This window comes from Myodes glareolus, chromosome 16 (assembly GCF_982192425.1).
Source record: "Myodes glareolus chromosome 16, mMyoGla1.1, whole genome shotgun sequence".
Taxonomy (NCBI): Eukaryota; Metazoa; Chordata; class Mammalia; order Rodentia; family Cricetidae; genus Myodes; species Myodes glareolus.
In genome coordinates this window covers 15,176,920-15,201,536 of record NC_142041.1, presented here as the reverse complement: position 1 = coordinate 15,201,536, position 24,617 = coordinate 15,176,920, and the positions used below count along the sequence as shown (strand labels likewise).

General features: G+C 41.7%; 1 non-coding gene across 1 annotated transcript; it reads left to right on the top strand.

The window, feature by feature from the left end:
- Positions 1-6,043: 6,043 nt before the first annotated feature.
- Positions 6,044-6,232, top strand: LOC125391427 (U2 spliceosomal RNA). The gene has a single exon (XR_007229118.3). It is a non-coding gene; the product is annotated as a U2 spliceosomal RNA (small nuclear RNA).
- Positions 6,233-24,617: the final 18,385 nt, after the last annotated feature.

Genomic DNA, 24,617 nt, shown 5'->3' with positions numbered 1-24,617 from the left:
TTTAAAGCAAACAGGCTTTCAGTTTGACAGAAATGACTTACAGGTAAGCCGTAGGCCAGGCACAGAAGGAACCATTTGAGTAAATTAGATGAAAATCCTTGTCTCTGTGAAGCACTAGCTTCATGGATTTAGCTGCCCAGAATAATGGTTTTTGTCATGACTAAGCAGATTGCCCTTCCTAAAGTAGCTCTCCACTTTATTCCAATGGGTACTCCTTGCTACCAATGCCTGTTTGTTCAGTTGCTGCTTGAAGTTTTGCTGTAGATATAATCTAGAAACAACAGTTGCTAGCTTCCCATGTGTGGTATTTCTCATATAAAGAATGGGATGTCTGTTTAGAAATAGACACTTAGCAACTGTGGTGGTTTGAACCAGAATGGCCCCAATAGGCTCATATGTTTGACTCTTTGTTCCCGAGTTATGGACTCTTTGGTGGAGATTAGGAGATGTGGCCTTGTTGGAGGAAGTGTGTCACTGGAGATTGAGTAGAAGTTTCAAAAGCCCACATCAGGTCCTCTCTCTCTCTCTCTCTCTCTCTCTCTCTCTCTCTCTCTCTCTCTCTCTCTGCCTCTCTGCCTGCAACTTGTGGATCATGTGAGCTCTCGGCTACTGCTCCAGCACTGTGCCTGCCTGCTTCTGCTTCTGTTGTGCTCATGGACTAACCATTTAAAACTGTCAGACAGCTCCAATTAAATGCTTCCCTTTGCAAGTTGCCTTGGTCGTGGCAAATCCTCACAGTAACAGAACAGTAACCAAGACAATAACTCATGTTTTAGTAATTCCGTCTGCATGTTTTGTAGGCAGGGTCTCACTCTGGACTTCAGGATAGACTGCAGCTCAGTAGGAGGACTAGGGTAGCCCTGAAGTCATGGAAATGCTCCCATGTCAGCCTCCTGTGCTGTAGAACTATAGAAATAATGCAAGTAGAAAATAATTCAAACTTTGAAGTGTACATTTTGAAATATGTTTTTAAAGCCCTAATGTTCAAGGTTTCTTCTTTGGTACAACAGTCTCAGAGTAAGCAATCAGGGTCAGTTTTGAATTTCTAATTCTCCTGCCTCAAATTTTTAGTGACAGGATATTAAGTGGATACCACAAAATCAACCATTTGTTTTCTTTTAAATTATCTAATAAATAAAACAAGTTGCATTCCTCTACATTCTTAACACCAGTGGTCTGCAGGCTGGGACCTGGTTGGAACATGACAAGACACAAGAAAGAGTCAAATCATTCATGGATGCCAGGCCAGCTAGGTGCCTCCCTTGGAAAATGCAGAAAGAAATCAGTGAATTCAGTCAACATAGTAAGTGCATATGTTCTCTGCGTGGTAAAATCAGGATGAAAAAGACAGGCTGTGACTCCTTCAGGACAACAGAAGTCAGTGGTGCCTGAACCTCTTCACTGTTGTGGTTAAGGGTTCATGAGAAGATTGATACAAAAGACAAGTAGAATCCTATGTAAGAACTAAAACACACCTAATAAAGCACTGCACACACCTTATTCACCTTCGCAAATTATGGTCGCAAATTTAATACTCTGAATTTGACAAGTCAAAACCAAAAGTTTAAAAGAAAAAAATAGAAGGAAAAAAATCCTCTCTTAGGTATTTTCCATAGTTTTCTTTCTTTCCATTTTCCTCTCCTGTGCTAAAGATCAAACCTAGGGCCTTCTATATGTTAGACAAATGTTCTGTCTATAAACTACATATACAGCCCCACTCAAAAATAATGGTGAATATTAACATTAATATTCTTAACATTACAGTTTCTTATTGAAAATTTCATGCATGTATCCAATACAAAATAGTCATACCCACTCTCCATCTCCCTTCTCCAACTTTCCTGAAATCCCCCAAAGCCCAAGAACACACCAAATCCAAGTAGTGATGGCTGTGTGGCTGTCCACTGGACTATGAGAAATCTATCAAGGGCTGGGGGTCTTTCCTTCCCTGGTAGCTATTCACTGCTAATAGCGCTTCCAGGGATTTTGGCTAGATCGATCTTGTGCACACCATGTGCAGACTGCTGTGAGTTCATGGTTGTGTTAATCATGAGGTCCAAAAGAGTGCATTTCACAGAACTTCTCTCCTTCATCCGGCTCTTACATTCTTTCCACCTCTTCTTCTGAGGTGTGCCCTGAGTTGTTGTGGTGACAGTGGGGAGTGGCTTCTTGAGAAAGGTGTCTTATTTAGTTAGAACTGAGCCCTCGGCCTCTTTTGCTCAGGAAATGGAGCAGTATGCCTCCCAGCATTGACTCCTACAACTTCAGAAGTTTCTCGGACTAAGGTTGAGAACAGCCTAGGTCTATGGATATGAACGTGGTTATTTAAAAGCAATTTGGCAACTAGATCATTTAGCAAAGTAGCAATAGAAGCTTCTACGTTATGACCTATGACATCCTGGGACAGCCATGGAATTTTGATTAGGATCATAGTACTAGACATGAAATGACCTCCTGTGGAGAAGGGCTCAGATCCAATCAGAGTATGGCTAAATTGCTGTATCACTATTGCCCCTGTGGGCACTTCTTCCCTGATAGGTTGGTTTGCAGCATACAGGGACAGGTTACAGTTAAGACCATTGATGTCTCTTCTCCCCAGCAGCCTGTAGAGCATCTTCTGACACTATGAAAGAAAGCCAGTTGTGCTGGTTGATTTGACAACAGGACAAAAGCTAGAGTCATTAGAGAAGACGCAAGTCAGCTGAGGAATTACCTCCCTCAGATTGACATGTAGGCAAGTTACTTTCCTGATTCATGATGGATGTGGGAGGGCCCAGTCCATTGTGGGCAGTTCCACCCCTGGGCAAATGATCATGGGTTGAAAAGGGAAGATAGCTGAACATGCCTGTGAGTTGTGTTCCCCCGTGGCTTCTGCTTCAGTACCTGCCTCGAGGTTCCTGTGTTGACTTTCCTCAATAGTACCTGACTCAAGAGATATAAGGCAAATGAACCTGTTCTTCCCCAAGTTGCTTTTGCTATGATCCTTATAACAGCAGGAGAAAACAAACTAGGAAAACAGTTTCTTGTTCTAACTAATATTTAAAAAAAAGTGATCATCTTTGTGTCTCTTCCAAGGTCAGTCTCCTGAGCAAAATAAAAAAGGAAGGTCCTGTTTCAGGCCAGCTAGCAGTATGGGTTTGAAGTTATCTGTTACGATTTCAGACCTCCTTGATTGCATTAGAAGTTTGTGGAACAGGCCAGTATAGAAAAAAAAATTAGGAGAACTTTCAAGAAGATAAAGTCATACTGTAAAGAAGCAGTCTCTCTAAACAGTACTAAAGCTGCACATACCAATCTGCTCTAGTGGCATGCCCCTTTACACTCTGCCCTCCTTTAATGAGTTGAATTCCCTTGCATATGCTTTACGATAATGTCTTTCACAATTTGTCTCATGTCTTTGTTCATGGAATACTGCATGCACACAGGCACACGCACTAAGTTGCAAGATTGTTTACTAACCAGAATGCCGCATAATATAAATGTGTAAACAGAATCATATGACTGTGGGGAGCAAATAAAGTCCTGTGTGAATGCATGTTGTTGACTTGAGCAACCCCAATGCCTCTGAACTGTATAAACTGTAAAGCCTTCCTGAAGTCGGGCTTGGGGCAATATCAAGGGCTTCACCTAGGAGTACATTCTGAACAATTGACCTTTAGCTAGAACCAGTGTGTGCAGAAACAACCAGGCACAGCCACCTCCTCCTCTTTCATTTGTATATAATAAACTCACCTCTTCTTTAGCTGTCTACAATAAACCTGCCACCTCAATCAGCAGTGCTAGTGTGTCTCTATCAGAGAACATAGCACATGTAACAACAGCTTTTCGATACGTATGCCAGTCTCTGTCCTTTCTTTGTTTCCTCTGTCAGGTGAATCCTAGAGTCATGCAGGCCATGTCATAGAACATTTTCCTACAAGTAGAATTCTAAAATACCTTCTCTCTCCTTTACTATATCATAGATACCCCCCCCCCCTTTTGCTGTTTTGGGCTTTGAACCCAAAGTCTGTCTCATGCCAGGCAAAGTCTTATCACTGGACTATATCCATAATCCTACTTTCCTTTTTTGAGTATAGTTAAAATTCATAGTAATCTTTGTGGAATTTTTGTTTGAATATGCTTGCTATAGTTTTTACCTTGAGCATCCCACAAAGCCCATGCGTTGAAGACTTGCCCTGTATGACATCAGGAAGTGGTAAACCACTAAGAGGTGGGTCCCAGTAGAAAGCAGCAGGTCACTAGAGGCTTGTTCAAGAGTGTAATATTGACACTCTGGCTCCTCTTCCTCTCTCTCAGGTCTCCATGAACAGGAAATGAGCAGCTTCCCTGGCCACATGCTTCCCCTGTAATGCACTGCCCCACTGCAGGCCTAACAGCAACAGGCAAGAAATTTCCACAACCCAGGTAAATAGACCTGTCTTCTTTTCAGATGGATTCCCTCAGGTATGTGGGCACAGTAATAGGAAATAGGATGCTCAAATCCAGTGGTTGGATGGAAAACCCTGTTCTACATCCCTGCTCTCCAGTAGACTGCATCACTGGTGCAAAGAGCCTTCACCTCCTAGCAGGGAAGGTGTCTAGGTAGTTCTTGCCTGATCTAGCTCTTCTCTGGGAGATATCAGCAGGAAGGGTCAGCGTCAGACAATCCCACATGAAATAGGGCATCAAAATGTACTTTGTATTATTTTTCCAGTTTAACTTTAAATTTTATAGGTTTTAAAGTTAAAAAAAATACGTTTAATTTTATTTTCTTTTTTTATCTATCAGTTCCTCAGAGTTTTCAACATATGGTGTAGATGTAATTTAAATATTTGTATAATAGAGAAAAGTAAGGTGGAAAGTGAGAGAGGTCATTTATAACTTAAGTTATTGACATACTTATAAATTATCATATTTCCTTTAGCAAACTAGCATTAATGCTGCATACAATTTCATAGATAACATGGGTCTTTTTCATGGCATACTGAATGGTAGATAATCTCTACTTTTAGGTTTATTTTAATTTACTTATTTTTATTTATTTATTTTTTTTAGACAGAGTTTCTCTATATAACCCTGGCTGTCCTGCAACTCACTCTGTAGACCTTGGTGTCCTTGAACCCAGAGATGTGCCTGCTAATTCTGCCTAATGAGTGCTGGAACTAAAGGTGTGTGCCACCAATGAGATCTCGATCGTTTTTAAATAAAGCATTTTCTTTAGAAACTATTTAAAGTCAGGGGGAATCCTGTCATTAAAAACAAGTAGAATATGGGTTCCCAATTGTTCACTACTCTTAGAGCCATGGGACCTGGAAAGTTAAATGGTTGTTGGTGCAGAGGGAGACAGTTCTTCAGTGATGTAGCCACTGGTAAGTTGTTCGTGTTCCTGTAAATACCCCTCATCCACACTTATATAAGTAGCCCTAATTAAACCCGTTGATTTACCAAAACAAAACAAACCATATGAAGATAAAGGGAATATTAGTTTGGAAGAGGAATAGGTTCAGCGGGAATGAGAAGAGGACAAGAGAGAAGAACTGGAGGTAGATATGATATATATGAAAATGTTATAATGCAGCACATTTTCATGTATAATTAGTATATGCCTCCCCCTTTTCTTTTTCCATGACTCCATCCAGAGCCATGTGGCTAGTGGCCAGAGCCGCCAAGTTCTTCTGTTTGCTGGGACTGGAACTTGGCTGCTGCTTTCAATTATATTTGCATCAGCTTTCTGTTGTTAATGGTTACCCTCCCTGCTTAAGTTTTCCATTAGTTCTTCTCACAAGCTTTGCTGGGTAAGGTCTTGCCCTGAGGTCACCACTCCCTACATCTTCCTAGCACCAGGCTTCTCTTTAAACTTTCTGTCTCCCTCGTTTTCTCCTCACACTGTACCTTGTGTATTTCTCCTTGCCCCCCTTGCTCCTTATCACTGGAGATCTGTCTATGAGTGACTAATAACCACCTGACACAGGCAATACTGGGTTCTCTTGAAATCTCCTCTACCAAAGCCACGGATCCAAAGCTCGTCAATGTAGCCTCGGTTAAATTTTTACGACAAGGGCAGATGGCTTCTTGGCCTTTTGGCTAAGATCAAGCGTAGTATCTGTTCTTTTCAGTTTAATATCTGATACGTCCTCCATCCCTGAACAATATACTAAATGGATTTTTGAAATTAGGAGTTAGAACAGGAGCTTGCTAGGTCCATTCCACACATCGACCCGGTATTGCAGGACAAGGGCAGAAAGCAACCACATTCTTTCCAAATATACCTGTAATTATTCAGCCACAAAAAAGGCTACACTTCCGGGTTATAGAAACATGCACATTCAGACAAAGCCCTCAGACAAAAGTGCCTGAATGTTAAAGAGCCCCGCAAGACTCATGTTTGCGCATGCATGGTTGCATCCACTATGACTCAGCTAAGCTCTTGCATGCATAAGTGAGTCTGTCATCTGCATCATCTGCATATGACATAGTCACGCCAACCCCCTGTGCGCATGCCCTAGGTAACTTTTCAAAAGCTGGACACACCATCTTTCTCTCTCTGCACACCGACCCCCCAGGCCTGTACATGCCCCCTCTAATAAACTCCTAAGCGGGTTTGTTGCATGTTCTGTGTTCCCTTCTCACTCATGCCTTTCAATAACAGGAATGGTCTCTTACTTATTAGGTCTCTTACTAATTTTCTTTGCCTCTGAAACTTCCTGAGCTGAGTCCCCAAGTTCAAATCTCCCTCAGACTGTCTTCCATGCTCCTTTTAGGATGGCTCATTAAGCACCCTCGTATGGTGTCCAATTGATTTTCTAACTCAAAGTGCCAAAGTCTTCCATATTACTCCACCAAACACCCTGGTCAGGGATGGCACAGCAGGACCCCAGTTCCTGGTGCCCGCTTCTGTCTCAGTCACTCTTGTAGAGCTGTGAAGAGACACCATGATGGCCGGAAACTATTGTAAAGAAAGTCTTCGTTCTCATTCAAACCCCCATACTGGACCTTGTCTGCCAATCACAAAGTCGCCAACTTTTCCATCATAGTTTGTCCTGAAATGCTTCTTATGCCAGTGTTTCCACAGGACTTACTTTGCTAGCGCCCGTCCTCTTAGACCTGCTTGTATTTCGCCATTTAGTATTTTGTCCTTTTGGATATATTCATGTTCTACCTTAGCATGGATTCCACTTTCTCCGAGGCAGTAGAAATAAGTGGCACATCATCTGCCCACAAACTGTCAGGAGGCAGCACTGAGCACAGCTGCTCCTTCTGTGTGGATGCAGAGGTCTTCCCACTGGACTCCAGATTACCTTTGCCCCATTCAAGCCGTCCAACCAGGCCTGCACGTTGCCTTCAGATATGCTTCCTGGTAACACTCTCTTTCCCTCTGTCCCCTGTCTCCCTCCTAATTGATTTCAGATAAAGAAGATATCCTGTTTATAAGGTCTGAATGCAATGCATTTGGGGGCCAAGATACCAAATGACTGTCTCCCAGTTCAGCATTCTGTGGTGATATTTTGTTGGTTCTTTTAACAAATAAAGCTTGCCTGAAGATCAGAGTGCGGAGCTAGCCATACTAGCTAGCCATAGACGCCAGGCGGTGGTGGCACACACCTTTAATCCCAGCACTGAGACAGAAATAGACGGATCTCTGTGAGTTCAAGACCACCTTGGGCTACACGAGAATGAATCAGTCTAAAAGAGAAGCAGAGCTCACACCTCTGATCCCAGCACTGGGGGCCATGCTCCTTTAATCCTAGCTCTTGGGAGGTGGAGACAGGAGGGATATGGCTGGGCAGAGAGAGGAATATAAGGAGCTCAGTGCAGTCTGAAATTGCATAAAGACCGCATTTAGTCTGAGAGCTTGTCGAGACAGGAAACCCCATTCAGTCTGAGGATTTCATAGAGGTAAGAGCCAGTGGCTGGCTGCTCTGCTTCTCTGATCTCTCGGGTTTTTATTGTTAGAACCAATCAGAATTCATGCTACAGCATTCCCTAACATACTTCCTCTGTATTCGAGGCCAGTATATATCTTCCAGTATATAAATGCAACACTTTTCTTCTTAGGTAAACTATGCTTATTGATTGCAAGTTAATCTCCCCCTCCCACCCCCCACTCCTGTCATGGGGAAGAAGACTGCACCTCACAGGGAAGCTACTCCAGTTACTATTATTGCTAGAGTCCCACACAAGTTCATGACCAAGAACTTGATCTCTAGAGTGGGGGCAATATTAGAAGATACCATAAACTTTTAAAAAGCGAGGGGTGTGCCCACCCACTGTGATGGTGGGGCTGATCTAATGGGAACTCACCAAGGCCAGCTGGACTGGGACTGATAGAGCATGTGATCAAACCGGATTCTCTGAATGGGGCTGACAAGGAGGGCTGACTGAGAAGCCAAGGACAATGGCACTGGGTTTTGATTCTACTGCATGAGAATTTGTGAGAACCTAGTCTGTTTGGATGCTCACCTTCCTAGACCTGGATGGAGGGAGGAGGATCTTGGACTTCCCACAGGGCAGGGAACCCTGACTGCTTTTTTGGACTGGAGATGGAGGGGGAGGGGGAGGGAGTGGAGGGGGAGGGGAAGGGGAGGGAGGGGAGGGGAAGGGGAAGGGGAGGGAAATGGGAGGAGAGGAGGAGGTGAAAATTTTTAATGATAATAATAATAATAATAAAGTGAGGGGCTGGTGTTCTCTCTCTCTCTCTCTCTCTCTCTCTCTCTCTCTCTCTCTGTCCTGACTCTAGATGTGAGCACTTGCTCCAGCATACAAACGTCAGTGTGCCCCCCTTGCCAGAAGTCCAAAGTATAGTACCTCTCGACCTTGGCCCGAAGAACTATATGCCCAAATGAACTTCTGTTTGCCTAATAAGTAGTCAAGTATTGAAAGACTCCAAATGCATTTGTAAGTCCCTTCAACCTTAAGACATTTTTCTAAAACCTTACACTCACTCTCTCTTGGAAACGGATCAATCGCCCACACACACACACACACATGCTGGACTGCTTATCCTCCTGTGTCCTTGGGAATAATCTTCAAACATAACTCCATTTTGGGAATTAAGGCAAAGACAACCCACAGATGTTGACTCAGTTCCTGATGTATTGATTTAGTCCCTAGAACAAGGTCAGGAAGGTCACAGATGCTCTCCCCTTATCTAACCTGACCACGCAGCTATTCTCCTGTCCTGGAATAGACCAATCACTGCTAGTGACCTTTTAAATAAGCCAATCCAATAAGTTGCAAAACAACCTACAGGTTTCCCCCTTGCGTCTGTGGCTTTTTGCTTTAAAAAATGGACTGTAACAGCTATCGGATGTCCTTCATATCCTGAACCTGAAGGGCCCTGTCATGACAGAATAAAAATCCTCTTGCTTTTGCATCAATTGTGGTTATGAGGGTGGTGTCTTGAGCAACTCCTTCCTGATGTTTGGACTTCTAGTCCAACAGCATCTCATTAAAACAACACAAAACTGATTAGCAGAGATATATCCATACAGAGATGAAAACTCTATACAAGTGGCTATGTGAGTACACAGGGAGGGAGTTTTGCTGGTATTGTGAGTTTGGATTGCTTGTTTGTTTGCTTGTTTGTTTGTTTGTTTGTTTGTCCAGGCTGGCCTTTAATTCTTCATGTAGCTCACTGCAAGGAGAACTCACCCCATTAAATTCCTCTCTGGGATATCTGCATTTGATATTTAGTAGGTGGGTGTTTTGCAAGTGTTACTACCCAACTGTTCCAGCCTGAAGAATGGGTATTTCTTATTTCTCACAGAATACCGAAAGGGTCTCAAACACTGCGGGCCCGGCAGGGGAAGAGACATAAGCAGCAAGCAGCAATCTTGTCAACATAGAGCGGTGTCCTCCCCCACAGTTTTCTGTCCCTTGTTTTAGCTACCCATGGTCAGTCACAGACTGAAAATGTTAAATGACAGCAGTAAACAAACGCATTTTAAATTAAGTGCCATTCTCACATTGTGGAGCAATCTCGAGTCACCTTGCTCCATGCTGCCCAAGATTTGATTCATACGCTGATGATCTGTTAGCCACGTAACTATTGTAATGCCCAGTAACACCCATGTGTCTTAGTAATGCCTCCAAATACAAAGGAGAGATGCCCGCTATTCAGATTTGTCAGAGGGAAACCACATCTGTTTCTTGAAGAACTCCAGGTGTAATAAGGGGCAAAATGATGTGCTGATGTTTAACAGCCAGGAGAGAAGAAAGATAAAGACAAAAGCCCAATGTTTCTTGTCTACTTCCTGCTATTTCAGATAACATACGTTACAGCCTTGATGTATGCTAAGTGCTTGATTAGATTCAAAATTAAAAACAGGGTTTGGGAAGTACTCATGGCACCGTAGCCATGGGGCTCAGACAGAGGGAGTATGAGTTTGAGTTAGTTAAGGCTGTCTCTGAGAAAAGTTAGGAAATTATTGTTTGTTTATGGAAAATGTGTTCTACTTGAAGAGAATAGGATGTTCCAGAGGACTTTGTTCCTACCACACCCCATCTCACGGGCATCTGTCATCTCACTGTCACTAGAAGGGCAGGCACAGTGTAGGAAGAGACCAGGTGACAGCAAGCCCATCTGCTCAGCTTGTCCTACAGTGTGCGCTTATGATTGTTCTATTGTCCTATTAGTTACAATCCCTTTTGTGCCTAATACATAGATTAGACTTTACAATAGCTATGTATATGTAAGACGTGTGTGTGTGTGTGTGTGCGCGCGTGTGAAATTCTGCACTATTTGTGGTTTCAGATCTCTTTTAGGTGTCTTGGACTTCATTCCCCATAGATTGGGGGCTGTTACTGTCTTGCAAAATGCAGGGAAGTACTATATTGGGAAAGAAATCCACCAATAGATGGCAGTGCTGATTTAATTTCTGGATGGATTATCAGGACAGAAAAGCAGTATACTGCTAAAAATTGGCCATTTCATTTCATGTTTCTGCAGGAAGACTATCGTGGCTTACAGTGCTGATAACAATTACCCAAAGCAGTTTTTTGTTTTGTTTTGTTTTCTTAGGGTTTTTGTTTGTTTGTTTGCTTTTTGGTTTGGATTTTTGTTTGTCATTGTTTGTTTGTTTGTTGTTTTTGTTTTGTTTTGTTATGATACTGAGGACTGAACCTAGGGCCTTGCGCTTGCTAGGCAAGCGCTCTAGAACTGAGCTAAATCCCCAACCCCCAAAAGCAGTTTTAAATGATGATATAAAACAAAGAGAATGATACAATGAAACAAAGACTTTGTTCTTTGAGAAAAGCAACAAGATAGACAAAACCCTATCCAAACTAACCTACAGGCAGAGAAAGATTATTCAAACTAACAAGTTCAGAAATGAAAGGGGAACATAACAACAGACACTGAGAAAATCCGGAGAATCATCAGGCCACACTTCAAAAACCTTTACTCTACAAATCTGAAAATTTAAAAGAAATGAACAATTTTCTGGATAGATACCACAAACCCAAATTAAATCAAGACCAGATTAACAATTTAAATAGGGCAGAGGAAACCTTCATCCGACGTTGGATGGCGATACAGACGGAGACCCACATTGGAGCACCGGACTGAGCACTCCACGGTCCAAATGAGGAGCAGAAGGATGAAGAAAATAAAAAAAGTAATCAGGACCGCGAGGGATGCGAGCACCCACTGATACAAGGGGACTGATATAATGAGAGTTCACCAAGGCCTGTTGGACTGGGACTGAACGAGGATGTGATCCAACCAGATTCTCTGAATGTGGCTGGCCTGGAGTCTTTCTGAAAAGCCATTGACAATGACACTGGGACTTGTTTCCTCTGCATATACTGGATTTTGGCGATCCAGTCTGTTTGGACTCTCACCTTCCCTGGACCTGGAGGGAGGGGGGAGGAACTTGAACTTCCCACAGGGCAGGAAACCCTGACTGCTCTAGGGGATGGAGAGGGAGGAGGAGAGGGAGTGGGGGGAGTGGGAGGGTGTTGGGAGGAGGGGCTGAAATGGAAACTTTTATAATTTAATAAAAAAAACAATTTAAATAGGGCTATAACCCCAAATATAGAAGCAGCCATTAAAACTCTACCAACCAAAAAAAGGCCAGCACCAGGTGGTTTCAGGGTAGAGTTTTACTAGAATTTCAAAGAAGAACTAACACCAATACTCTTCAAATTGTTCCACACAATAGAAACAGAATTCTATTCTGCCAAACTCTTTTTATGAGGCTATTGTTTCCCTGATACCCAAACCACACAAAGATGCAACAAAGAAAGAGAACTATGGACCAATCTGCCTCCTGAGCATTGATGCAAAAACACTCAATTTATTAATGGGAAATCAAATTCAAAAACACAAGAAAAAATCATTCACCATGATAAAGCAGGCTTCAGCCCAGAGATGCGGGGACAGTTCAACATATGAAAATATGTGAATGTAATCTACCATCTAAACAAACTGAAAGAAAAAAAAACACATGATCATCGCATTAAATGCTAAAAACGCATTCAACAAAATCCAACACCCCTTCGTGATAAAGGTCTTGGAGAGATTAGGGATACAAGGAACATATCTAAACATAATAAAAGCAATTTACAGCAAACTGACAGCCAATATAAAATTAAACAGAGAGAAACTCAAAACAATTCCACTAAAATCAAGAACAAAACAAGGCTGTACATTCCACATCTATTAATATAGTACTTGAAGTTATAGTGAGAGTAATAAGGCAACAAAAGGAGATAAAGGGGATACAACTTGGAAAGGAAGAAAAAACTTTTGCTATTTGCAGATGATACAATAGTATATATAAGTGACCCCAAAAACTTTACCTAGGAAGCCCTACAGCTGATAGATACCTTCTGTAATGTGGCTGGATACAAGATTAACTCAAAAAAATAAGTAGTCCTCCTATATATAAATGGTAAATGACTTTGATTTATTGATACAAATTTAAGGTCAGTTTTGTTATATGTATAGTTCTATTCTTCTTTAATGTATTATGTTTATACAGCTCATCAAAAAATGTAATGTATAATTAAAAAGTACAGATTAATAGACAGTCATTTATAATAGTCAAACTTGTAGTAGTAGACAAATACAAAGATGTATTTCAGTTAGATAGATAATCTTCAACATTTCAAATACCTACTGAGACATTATACAGGCTTTAAAAACTTAGACTTTTCTCAACAGTCAGACTTGTCTGCTTCTGGCAGCACTAATTACTTCAGAGAGTTTGATGGGAATTGAAGAAGCTTGTTATGGAATTTGCCTTCTATGTGACAAAGCTAGCCATTTGGGCAAGAAACTGCTCTTACCTGGACTGCTAGATGCTATGCTGTATGAACTGGACATGCAGGATCCAGTCCTTCAGGGTTCCTCCCTTCATGAAAGAGTCTGCCATACATTATCCAGGACACAGAAGAAACTGAAGATTTTTGCCAGTGCAAAGTAGAACAGATTTTCCTATTTCCTTCTTCACTGAAAATCTGCCAGATATTCTGGGCCTATAGACTGAAGATGGATGCCCCAACATTACAAAAGAATTTTGGGTGACTGTCAAGGCAGCAAGTTGTCCCTGTCACTTTTAGATCTTTGAAAATTGCTTACAAAGCACCTCCCTTTTTTCATTAGGTTATATTATATTCTTCTGAAGTCTTCAACAGAGTTGAAGATAGTTATAGTTTTCCTTAGTTACAATAAAAGATAAATTAGATACAAAACTTTAGACTCACAAAGTTAAGATAGATGATAGAGTATTTTCTTTCATTTGCCCAATACAAATATACTAAATATTGTAATTGTAATTCTTTCTTGATAACTGTTTTGTTATATGTAATTTTACTATGTTAAAGTTAAAACTTTCCCTTTTAATTTGACAGAAAAGGGGAGATGATGTGGGAAGTCCTTCTGTATATATGTTGCTTTTATTGGTTGATGAATAAAACTGTTTCAGCCAGTGGCTTAGCATAGTAAAGCCAGGCATGAAATCTGAACAGAGATATAGAATGAGAGTAGGCAGAATCAAGGAGATGCCATGTACCCACTGAAAGAGAAAGATGCCACAATGTTACCTGTAAGCCAGTCTTCTGGCAATATATACATTAATAGATATGGGTTAATTTAAGATGTAAGACCTAACTAGGAATAATCCCGAACCATTGGCCAAACAGTGTCATAATTATTATAGTTTCTTTGTGATTATTCATGTCTGGGCAATCAGGAAACAAAAGTGTAGTCTCCAATTACAAAAAAGTTACTGATAAGGGACAGAAGAAAAACAAAATTAAAGGACTATTATATTGTCACTAGTCTCATAATCCTTAGGTTCTATTTTGAGTCTTTGAAGGCTTTCTTGAGGTATAAATATTATCTAAAAATTTGTAAAATTAAAAAATGTATATTTATTGTTTTATTCTATTTAATGGTCATATAAAGTACTAACTAATTCTAGAAAAAGGGCTTCATTTTGCTTCCTGTACATGATTTTAGGTTTGAGTTTCTATCAGGTAGAAAATAAGTTTTTGCACTCTGGATGTACATAACAGATATTGATCTTTTAATCTCTTTTAGTTCTGCTGCACATGACATTTAAAATGTTTAAGTATTCTGCAATGAACCAAGACCATGCCTAACAGTGATATTTGAAGTCTCCAAATGGAGGATGGAACCCCACAATGACGATTCCACCAGGACTATAATAATACCACTAAGCTGTAAAGAACCACCTAAAGATCAGCTTTGGACTACAAACTACTCAGGACAATTTTGAGGTGGCTAGCTGAGATGATCCAGCCTTACAGACAACTTTTGCCAGGACTTGAGATAAGCCCTGGCCTTTCCCATTATGTAAAGAATAGGCAACAAATGATACAGCTACCTCTCCCAGGACTTGACAATTAACCCATATTTTGCAAATTCAAGACCATCCTGGGCTATATGGGACTATACCTCAAAACAGGAGAGGAGTGAAGGAGAAAAGACAATCCTACCCAGGATCTAATTTTTATTCTTATGTTTTCATCATCTTGGCTGTATACTGTTTTTACATGTTGAGTTTGTATTGTCATTTTCTTCTTAAACAATATGAAGTAATGAGAACAGTAATCTCACTGTTACAAATCAGTAATGTAAGAATAGCAGATGTTTATGTCTGTTTCCAAGTTTGTGGCCAGAAGCCAACCCTATCCTAATTTCATTTTTTATTTATATTTTTCCTGAAAGAGAACAAATGAAATTCTGTTTGAAATCCCTTCAGTATGAAACTTAGCTTCACTGAACCTCCTTTTGTTCAGGTAGAAGAGGACTCTGGTGCTAATTAGAGGCAGATTATCTTAATCTTCCTCTTGCTCACTAAAAATCATGCAGTTTAATGATCTTAAAACAGGTTTGCATTGATTATTTTTATTTGATATATTTGTACTTGATGAGGAATAACAAAGTTATTTATATTTGATGAATGTGGTGGTTTGAATAAGAATGGCCCCCGTAGGCTAATATATTTGAACGCTTAGTCATCAGAGAATGGCACTCCTTGAGAAGGATTATTAGGGGATATTACCTTGTTGGAGTTATGTGACCTTCTTGGAGGAAGTGTATCACACTTCTACACCTGAATCCAGATGTAGAATTCTTGGCTTCTTCTCCAGCACCTGTGTGCCACCATGCTCCCCACCATGATGAAAATGAACTAAACATCTGAAACATAAAGCAAGCCCCAGTTAAATGCTTTCTTTAATGAGTTGCCATGGTCATGGTGTCTCTTTGCAGCAATAGAACAGTAACCAAAACAGTGGGGAAATCTAAGTATGCTGTTCATCTTCATTTACAGCTAATTCTTAAATTCAGGCTTTATTCTGTCTCTGTATTTCACTCTTGAAAAAAAAGATGATAGTCATCCCTTTTTCTTCTTCTTTTTCTTCTTTTTCTTTTTTTTCTTCTTCTTCTTCTATTTTAGTTTATTTTCTTTGCATGGGTGTTTTATCTGCATGTATGTCTGTTGATGACATGAATGCCTGGTGCACATGGAGACAAGAGGGCATCTAAGGGTTGTGAACTGCCTGACATGAGCACAAGGAATTTTGAATTCAGGTCTTTGGGAGGAGCAGTGAGCTCTGGTAATTGTTGAGCTACCTATCTAGCCCCTATTTCTTCCACTGTTTGTTTTAATTTGCACTAAATGTCAGAACAACTTTCAAAGTAACTTTTCAAAGTAATGTTATCACAATAAAAATAGAGACAGAATTGACTTCACAATGAATAAGTTGTATTTCTATTTCAGATGAGATCCCTGGCTAATCTCATTATGTGATCAGTATAGAGTTCATGCCATGTCATGCTTTGTTTCATGACTTGTTTTATTTGATCTAACTCACCTTCACCTGCTGCATGATGTCATCAACCCCACAAGAAGTCCTTTAGAATGTAGCAGAAAACCTCTTCTGACCACAGAATTCTACTCCATCCGGGAAATTATTTAGTAAATTATATGTAATTTTCTATGGAAGATTTTGAGGACAGATGTTACTTTCCCGTAACAGCCTTGTCACAGAATATACAACACATACAGTGACTAGGCCTCCCATTTTCCCATGATTCATTACAACCTACCTTGTAAACATTTGCGAGATTTATTTTACTCAAGAACAGTAAAGCACTCAGACAAGGCAGGAAGACATTAATTTTCCCATGTAGGTAGAACACATGGTACATCATGAAGAGCCCAACGGAGGGCATGGGAGCCTGGCAGCTGAGAGGTGGAGGAAGTGTGGGCAGTAGCTTTCCCTGTGGTTTCAGGAGGGCACAGGGAACTGGCTTCTGTTTGGGACTGTTTGGATGATTCCAGAAGACTCTGGTGCTGCAATGGTCCAACATGTCACAGTTCTATCCTAGGGCAGGGTACTGAGGTCCTAATACAGAGGCTGAGAGGGGAGGTGTGTGTGTGTGTGTGTGTGTGTGTGTGTGTGTGTGTGTGTGTGTGTGTGTGTGTTTATGTGTGTGTGTGTGTCTGTGTTTATGTGTGTGTGTGTTTGTGTGTGTGTGTGTGTGTGTGTGTGTGTGTGTGTGCGAGGGTAGCATAAGGTAGGCAGTAGATTAGCAACATCTCCACCTGCTCTAAGAATCCAATGCGAGTGGGAGTGGTGGCCCTTGCAGGACCAGAAAGCTCTAGGAAGTCAAAGCATCAGAAATACAAAGAAAGTGTGGTATGAGAAGGTTGAAGCTCAGGAGTCTTTGTGGAAAATTCAGACCTGTGCCATCTCAAGATGAAAAGTCTGACAGAGAAGCATTTTCGAAAGAGTGGAACTCCCCAGGCAGCCCCAGTCTCAGGCCTGTGAGTCTACAGGTCCCACAGGTCCACAGGTCCCACAGGTACCACGGGTCCACAGATCCCACAGCTCCTACAGGTTCACAGGTTCACAGGTCCCACATCTCCCAGGTCCCACAACTCCCACAGGTCCCATGGATCTCACGGGCTCCACAGATCCCACAGGTCTCTCAGCTCCCACAGATCCTACAGGTCACACAGGTCCTCAGGTCACAAAGTCACACAGGTACCAGAGACCCTACAGCACATACTCCCTACTAGTTCTCCCAATCACCATCATCCAGTGTGTTCAGTTCTGAAGGTGATGCTATGTGTTCTGTACTCTCTGTTGCGTCCTGCCTGGCACTGGATGCTCAGGCAACCTACTCAGTAGCCTGCCACCGCACAGCAAAGAACTCAGGGTTGCCCCAAGAATTCTACTGGTGCTGGTCCCGGAAGAATGTGCAGGGTCTGGCACTGTGTGTGAAGGTTAGACTATGTTCTTTTGATGCTATGGGGAGTTTCAATTAGAAGCCTGTTTTGCTCCACAGTTTTCTGGACACTGGAAAAAAAATGCACACCCATATCATCGTCGACAGAAGCAAAGCATTTGGAGACAAGCTAAAAGAAGCTGGGAGGTCCACATTGAAAGGTGATGAACTACTTTTTCCAGAGAAAGGACTACAAGATGTCTGAACATTCCATACAGAATGAATGGCTGGTCTTTAAAAAGACTCTGTTTATAGCAGATTTCCCAAACAAAGCACCCAGATTGCCAGCAGCTTAAGCCACAATGATCCCCAGGATATTTCAGATCAGTGAAGAATGGCCTGCAGAATTAATGCACAATAATGTGAACAGCAATCACATCGTTAGGAGAGCCAGGGAAAACTTCTACAAGAAGATGCCGTAAGCTAGTCATGTTAACTCACTCTTTTATCTCAAGACTGAGGGGCTGCTACCCCAGAGTGGTCACTTAAGAGTTCTAGGCCAGTCTAGACTACAAGGTGAAACCCGTCTGAACCAAAAAAAAAATAGAAGTCAACCATAAATACAAATAAGAATGAGAGGAAAGAGAATTCGGAGAAGGAGGAAGACAAGGGAAAAGAGAAGTGAAGGAGAGAAGGGGAAGAAGCCAAGGGGGAGAAGGGTGAAGGGCAATAAAGGAGGGAAAAGGAAGAGAGAAGAAAGCGTACCAGAGGATGCTCTGCATCATCAGATTAACAATGAAGGAGAGTCCATCTGTGATGGTGGACTGTCACAAAACTCAGCCTCATCCTCATCCTCAAACAGTGCCTCCTGACAATCACCTCCTCAGGAACAAAGTCAGATGACGAGCCCTCCACCACACCAATCACATCCCCTTCCAAATCTACTCTAGGAAGAAAAAAAAAACACAGCATGTTGTATTTTAATTCTGGCAGCTTTCCTAGGCCTCCTCTGGATAAGGTCATGAGCCAGTGTCTTCAGAAGAGGAATCCAGCAGCAGTGATAACTACGGTGAAGTAGATTGTCACATGTTAATGACTGCCCTCTCCCTGCTGAGTTAAAGCATCTGGTCCTGGCCTTATTCCTCCAACCCAGCTCTTCACCCCATCTGTGGCCCATGACTTCCACTAGATCCGAGGATCCTTTGGATGAGATGGGGTCCTCCTTTTCCTTCCCCTCCACGAGGATACATCTATGAAGCTTCAAGAGATGGCTTCCCACCAAGGGATTTTCTTAGACCACTTTTGGTGTGCAAAAGAATCTGCTCACTATGACGTTGCCTCCTGCCTTTTCTTCAGTGGACCTTTTTCTTCTAATTTGAATTTCATTCAGGGTGGATTCTACCTCCAAAAATTAGAATTGGAACCTTCACAATCACAGCCAGAAGTCTGACAGCATTTGCCCTTTCCTCCGAAGTAATGTTGACTCCTCTTTCATTTTCAGTGAACAGTTTCAGTCATGAGTGGTTATACTGTTGGCCATGGCCAAGGTAATGGAACTACAATTATTAGGATGGTGATTTATAAATAAAGATAATTAACCATAAATCTTATAGGTAGTTTATTCTAGATGGCATAACCATATCTATCTGATTATCTGAACCATTGTTGCATAAACAATAAAGGTAGTTCCATACACATGTATGTGTATGTTGAACTTAAAGAATAGGCTATCTTTATGATGAGAAATAGATGTGCTGTTGTTGTGAACAAATGTAAATTTATACATATATGCATATATATTAATAGTTTTTAAAATTTAAAAAGGCAATACTGGAAGATGGCAAATAACAGCCAGCTATTGTCTACCACAGTGTCCAGGGAATACATGGAGAAATTTGGATACCATCTTGCTTTTTTTCTTTCTTTTATTACTCGCTTCCTTTCTTTCCATAATCATTGCAACAGCTTACACATCACCAGCAGGGAACAAGTTTCCTCCTCCATACTCTTACTGGCATCTGTTGCCTAGGTTTTCTCAACGATAACCCTCCTGACTAAGATACGATGCAATCTCAATATAGTTTTTATTTGTCTTTCTCAGATGCCCAGGAATGTTGACCGTATTAGAAAATATTTCATGGTCATTTGTCTTTCTTTGGGGAAATTGGATGTATAGTTCCACAACTCATTTTTTTAATTGGGTTGTTTGTTTTCTTGATGTTTAGAGTTTTAGTCCTTTATACATATTAGATGTGACTTTTCTGATAGATGTAGAACTGACAAAGACTTTCTTTTGTTCTGTAGGCTGTCTGCTCATTCAATTAACTGTATTCTTTGCTGTACAGAAAATTTAGTTTCATGAGGTCCTTTTTATCAGCTGTTGGGCTTAGTTCCTGAATGATTAGATTGCTGTTCAGAAATCCTCACCTGTACCCCTGTCTTGGAGAGAATCCTTGATGTAGGAGAGTCTTCTATCTATCTGTTGCTTTCATTGGTAAATTAATAAAGAAAACTGCCTGGCCTGATAGGTCAGAACATAGGTAGTTGGGGAAGACAGAACTGAATTCTGGGAGGAAGAAAGCAGAGGCAGAGAGTCACCCGCCATGAAGCTGCCAGGTCAGACATGCTGAATCTTTTGCGGTAAGCCACGAGCTCGTGGTGACATACAGATTATTAGAAATGGGTTGAATCAATATGAGAGAGTTAGCCAATAAGATGCTACAGATAATGGGCCAGGCAGTGTTTGAATGAATACAGTTTGTGTGTTGTTACTTCTGGGTGTAAAGCTAGCCATGTGGGAGCCAGGCGGGAACGCAGCCCACCGCTCCTTCTACAAATCCTCACCTGTACCCCTGTCTTGGAGAGAATCCTCATATGTGCCCCTGTCTTGGAGAGAATTCTCACATATACCTCCATCTTGAAGTGTTGTTCGTACTTGTTCTTCTAGCAGCTGCAGTATTTTAAATCTGATTGTTGTTTTTCTCTTGTGAAATTTATTTGATAACCTAGGGCCACATCTGGAAGAAGATGCTTGACCTCTTGGTGGTGAAACATGAATGTGCTGCCACTGCAGACAGAGAGGCACTGGGAGCTTTTGGAATCGTGGAAGTGTTTGGCAGCTGGTCTGTATCATCTGCCTCATATCTCTTCCACGGTCATGATCTATATGGAGTGTGTGCCTGGGCAGTGGTCTACTGTCCATAACCCAGTAATGCCATGTGGTCATGTGACATGGTCAGGTTGCGGTGCTTAAAGTACATGTTTTGTATGTTGCTGTGGGGGTTGTCGTGCTGCAAGATGCTGAAGTTCTGCACATAGGCTTATCTCAACCTCACCGAGAGCTTCCTGTCCTTCTAACAACCGCTGAGATTGAAATTGTATGCCACTACTCCTGCCATCCCTCCCCATGCCACCTAATTAGCCTAAGCTAATATGGTAAATAGTTTATAATTAATATTAAGCCTCTGAGTGGTTATTCAGGAACTGGTGAGCTGGAGAAAAATCTCTGATTACACCCCACTTTATGTTCTCTCTGTCTTTGTTTGCCTCTCGTTTTCTCTCTCCCGTTGAGTCTAATTTATTGGCTGCCTGCATCTGGGGCTGTGATAGGGCTCCAGATGTTAGCAGACCCCCCCCCAAACCTTAGTATAACAGACTCCATGATGGAAGTATACCATTTAAACCATAAAACTCACACATAGACAGTACCACCTGCTAAAACAAAAACAAAGACATAATCCATCAAAGTAAATCGTTCTAGTAAAGTCTCTAAATGTACTAACCTTGCTTTTTGGCCCCTGTAGTTTCACTGTTGGTAAAGTGCTCTTGTTAACTGAAGTATGTCAACCCAGGACATGGTTTTATGCTTAAAGAAAGACTGGGAAAGGCTCAGGACTACACTGGGAACTTGAACAACCACTGTAGATGCCAGCTGGCTAATAGACACTTTCTATTGGCTTAAACTCAAGTCTGAGTAGTCTTCTCTGGTGGGTACCCCACCATAGGACCTGACCCTGGAATGTTGTCAATGTACCAGGGGTCACACCATTAACAAAAACAGACTCTCCTGCTCCCAGCAGCAATCAAATACAAATAGCTCCTCAGCTAGGGATGCATCTTCATGCCCTGCTCCCTTCTTCCATGCTGGGACTTTGTCTGACTTGAGTTTGTGAGGCTCATGTGCATGCTACTACAATCTCTGTGAGTTATATATGCATGCCTGTTGTGTCTGGAAAACAAAGATACTTCGAAGTCATCCACCAGCTCTGGTTCTTATGCTCTTTCTGGCCCCCTTCCATGTAGATCTCTAAGGCTTGAGGGGAGGGTATAACAACAAATTCCTGTTTAGGGCTGAATGCGCAAGCATCTTTCTGCTCACTGACCAGTTGTGGTTTTCTGTACTAATTGCTATCTTTTCGCAAGAAAATTCTGGGGCTGGAGAAATGCGTCAGCATTAAAGGCAGTTGTTGCTCTTGCTGAGGACCCAGATTTGATTCCTAGTACACACATACTTTCTCACAATTGTCTAATGCCAGTCTCAAGGGACAGCGCCTTCTTCTGTCCTCTGAGGGGATTGTCCACAAATATTAGACGTGTTCATGCAGGCAAAAGACACATAACAAAAAAGCAAATGATTTTTTGTTTTGTTTTGAGGAAGAAGCTTCTCTGGTGAGGATTAAGTAATGCAGATTCCACTTCTTTCTTTTCTCTTTTGATTTTATTTTGTTAGGGATGGTCCAGTGAGACCAGAATTCAGGAAAGTATCTTTTGTTTGCACTACAATAATGAACATTATCAGTTACTGTAAACCATGAATGAATTTAATCAATTGTCATTCTTAGAATAAAGAGCATTAAAATCTTCATTACTGGGGCTCTGAAGAAAGTGCCATGTTTTACTGAGATTGTAAAAGTGTTAAAAAAATTTGAATAATAAAACAACTTACTCCAAGTCGACACACTATTGGTTTACTTGCTATTTCTTGCTTTTATTCTATATATTTATTCATAAATATAAATTATTAATTTATAATAAACTTTGAGAAATGCAGTTTGAGGTACATATTATAGATAGAAATAATTATTTATTGTTTTAAGTAAACCATTCATATTATGGTTATTTCTCATGAATGAACTCTGCCCCATCTTAAATAATGGACTTTTTCTGAGTGAGATCATCAGTACAGCTGTGTAAATGAGCACAGGGCAGTCTCTAGCCCTCCCGTAGTGCAGGGTATGTTAAGCCTACCATAAAGTTTGTTTACATTTCTCTCTTCTGTCTTCTTACACAGTCTAAATATAAAACAAATTCACACCCTTTAAGGAAAAAAAAATCATCGGCCGTATCTGCTAATCGCTGTAAATCCCTGAGGGTGAGTCCTGTGATTTCTGGCAGTTAGGAGGGATTAGCTCTTTCCTGTTTTAGGGCTGGTCTTTCTCCTCCCACTGCAGAGCGCTAATCTGGGGTTTCTCTGAGTTGTCCCCTGCAGACCCAGTCCAGACCAGCGCCAGCAGCCGTCCCTCCAGACGGTGCAGTCCCAAAGTCATGTCAGAAAAGTGCACCAGAGAAGACCGGTGGTCCTGCTTTCCCAACTGCAGCGTCTGTTCAAAACAAACAGCAGTTACAAGCTCACTTTTTGTCTCTCTCTAAAGGTAAAATATCACTGAATAAACGTGCACTTTCTATGGGGTTTCTAGGCTGCCTGTTTCTACCAAAGGTCTCCCCATGAGGACTTGGAGGTAGTCTGAGATCACCTTTGCTCCCATCTGCTTAGACATTGCTTTTACCATCAAGATCTCTACTTTTCTGAGTCCATTTCTCCAGTTTTACTCATTTTTATCCTTCAGTCAGTCTAGCTTAGACTTAATTTAGGAAGTGAAAGGGAGTTCATTTCCTAGAGGAGACACGGGCCAGAGCAGTGTTTCCCAACGCCTGTCCTCGGGTCTCCCTGGCATTGTAGTAAGAAAGACGGCAGAGCAGAGAGGAACTGCGTGCACTTTGCCCCACTCACCCAGGCGCTGTCTAGCTGGACTTCACACACATGCAGAGCTGTAACTTGACTTCAGTACGTCGCACTGTCAGCCAGAAAACTAACAGAGGTGCAGCTGAGTGTCCACTGTTCTAGATTCTCCTCCCAGTGGTGTACCTGTGGGTGGCACTGAGCCCAGATGCAAAACTATTGTCACAAGAAGGTGTCTATGCTGGGAGACAAGGTGTGAGACAGTCTCTCTGGTAGAGGCAGAGAGATAGGGAGAGAGGGCCCGCGGATAGGTAATAAAGGGGCTAATTTTCAAAACGGCCAGCTTCTGCACCCTCCCGACTTGGAATGAAAACATCACAGCTTAAAACAAAGGCCTTGTGGGCTTTTGCCTCTCACCAGAAGAAGGCCCTGCTGATGGATTTTGCTCAGCAAGTTAAAGGCTTGCTCAGGGCAAGCCACACAACACTTCTGCCCAATCAATCTTCCTAGCGTTCTTCAAGTTGACCAACCCCAAATGACGGGAGGAACACTCCTCGGGGCTTTAAGACCCCCCCCCCCCCCCCCCCCCCCCCGAGCCCTTTTGGCTTCCTAGCCTTCACTCTTCTTTCAGAGGGTCTATTTCTCCGTGGGCTTCCTTGCCCCTATAAATGCCTTTCTTCAACTTCTGTCTGTGGTATTTGAGATTTCTCTGCTGCTACCCACTGTGCTTCAGATTTTTTTCTGATTTTTATTCTTTAACTGGCAGAGAGCACCGCATAGAAGCCCCTGGGATGTATGAATGCCACCCAGTCTCTCTATCTCTGCTTCCCCCAGTCTCCAGAAGCTACTTGCTTCTTATTCCATCTCTCTGTTTTATTTTTATTTTTAGAAATATCTCATGAATAGAATCATGTTGGATATCACCTATTGTTATTTTCTAAATCCTTCAATCAACTTACTGGCCTCTGAACA